The following is a 2,500-nucleotide window of genomic DNA, read 5'->3' as shown; positions in this document are numbered from 1 at the left end:
GTCAGTGGACTCAGAAATGTCTTTCCTAGCAGTCTCCTTATAAGAGTATTTTTTTCTGATTTAGGTGAGTCCTCCTCACACCACCATTTTTGTTAGTCGAAAGACCTCTTCACACCACGACTTTCCTGATGGATTTCGATGTAACTGCTAGTGCTGAGAGGTGTGTCTAAAGTGGAACATGTTCCCGCAAAACCTGAGGTCTCCACTGTCTAGCGAGGTACTTACAGTGAATATAGTGAATTTATCAAAAATTGGAGAATTCTGACTTTTGCGATAAATTTTGATGTAATTGGTCGTGCTGAGACGTGTGTGAAAATTTGAACATGTTCCCGTAAAATCTGAGGTGAGAATTAGTGAGGTACTTACAGTGCGTATAGTGACAAATCTTTAAAAGCGTGAAATTATGGGATGTTGTGGCTTCAATGGGTTTTTAAGATGTCACCAGTCATTTGGCATGACTTACAAACGATTTGGCTGGTTGTGGGTTCGATTTTCAAAATTTCATTTTTTTCGCGTTTTTATTTTCTGTCTACCATATCATGCAGTCTCCTTATTAGCGTTTGGGGGTTATAGTGTGGGCAGGTTGGTCGCAAAGGTTCCGGGAGGAGCTGGCTAGTAAACCCTGTCCCTTATGTTCCACGGCGGCAAGGCGGAGAAATAGAGGGCAGAATTGACTAACGGGCAAGGAAAGTTGGGCTTGTAGCTTTCCTTTCGAAGGAGGGAAAAGATGATGCCCGAAAGCATTGTCACTGTAGTGGCAGGCAGAGTGTAGATGGAAGTTGTGTACGCTAGCCTTTGGCTAATGATAGAGACAAAAGAGCAGGAGGATATTTTCCTTCGCAGAAGCACTTTTCTTGCCTTCCTTCAGCTCGCTTGGCGAGTCTGACAGGTATGCCTGAACTGTGCACGGGTCCAGTTGTGAGAAAGACGTGGCAAACAAGACGGGGTTTCCCTTGACCGAGGGACCGTGTGGTCCGTCTGGCTCATGGGTTCCCCCCGTGGAGGCAAAATCTAAGAAAGCTTGCTCTCCCTCTGCGGAGGGGGGCCGCTTAGCAAGGAACTTCTGTTCCCTGCGGTGGATAGTTACCTGGTTGATCCTGCCAGTAGTCATATGCTTGTCTCAAAGATTAAGCCATGCATGTCTAAGTATAAGCACTTGTACTGTGAAACTGCGAATGGCTCATTAAATCAGTTATCGTTTATTTGATTGTACCATTACTACTTGGATAACCGTAGTAATTCTAGAGCTAATACATGCGAAAAGTCCCGACTTCTGGAAGGGATGTATTTATTAGATTAAAAACCAATGCGGGTTCTGCCCGGTCATTTGGTGATTCATAGTAACTGATCGAATCGCACGGCCTTGCGCTGGCGATGTTTCATTCAAATTTCTGCCCTATCAACTGTCGATGGTAAGGTAGTGGCTTACCATGGTTGCAACGGGTGACGGAGAATTAGGGTTCGATTCCGGAGAGGGAGCCTGAGAAACGGCTACCACATCCAAGGAAGGCAGCAGGCGCGCAAATTACCCAATCCTGACTCAGGGAGGTAGTGACAAGAAATAACAATACAGGGCTTTTACAAGTCTTGTAATTGGAATGAGTACAACTTAAATCCTTTAACGAGGATCCATTGGAGGACAAGTCTGGTGCCAGCACCCGCGGTAATTCCAGCTCCAATAGCGTATATTAAAGTTGTTGCAGTTAAAAAGCTCGTAGTTGGATTTCGGGATGGCTCGGCCGGTCTGCCGCAAGGTATGTTACTGGCCGGGCTGTTCTTCCTCGCAAAGACTGGGTGTGCTCTTAACTGAGTGTGCTCAGGATCTGCGACGTTTACTTTGAAAAAATTAGAGTGTTCAAAGCAAGCCAGCGCTTGAATACGTAAGCATGGAATAATGGAATAGGACTTTGGTTCTATTTTGTTGGTTTCTGGAACCGAAGTAATGATTAAGAGAGACAATTGGGGGCATTCGTATTTCGTTGTCAGAGGTGAAATTCTTGGATTTACGAAAGACGAACTACTGCGAAAGCATTTGCCAAGAGTGTTTTCATTAATCAAGAACGAAAGTTAGAGGATCGAAGACGATCAGATACCGTCCTAGTTCTAACCATAAACGATGCCAACTAGGGATCAGAGGGTGTTATTGGATGACCCCTTTGGCACCTTATGGGAAACCAAAGTTTTTGGGTTCCGGGGGAAGTATGGTTGCAAAGCTGAAACTTAAAGGAATTGACGGAAGGGCACCACCAGGAGTGGAGCCTGCGGCTTAATTTGACTCAACACGGGGAAACTCACCAGGTCCAGACATAGTGAGGATTGACAGATTGAGAGCTCTTTCTTGATTCTATGGGTGGTGGTGCATGGCCGTTCTTAGTTGGTGGAGTGATTTGTCTGGTTAATTCCGTTAACGAACGAGACCTTAACCTGCTAAATAGTTACGCGAATCCCGATTCGTGGTTAACTTCTTAGAGGGACTGTTGGTATGCAACCAAAGTCAGGA

The 2,500-nt window shown here is 45.3% G+C and overlaps 1 pseudogene; it reads left to right on the top strand.

Moving 5' to 3' along the window:
* Positions 1-1,084: 1,084 nt before the first annotated feature.
* LOC146447673 (small subunit ribosomal RNA) lies at positions 1,085-2,500 on the top strand (annotated as a pseudogene; the record flags this gene model as incomplete).

The sequence above is a fragment of the Pavona decussata genome, unplaced genomic scaffold (genome assembly GCF_977016875.1).
Source record: "Pavona decussata unplaced genomic scaffold, jaPavDecu1.1 SCAFFOLD_1904, whole genome shotgun sequence".
NCBI classification, from domain to species: domain Eukaryota; kingdom Metazoa; phylum Cnidaria; class Anthozoa; order Scleractinia; family Agariciidae; genus Pavona; species Pavona decussata.
This window is presented reverse-complemented; position numbering and strand designations above follow the sequence as displayed.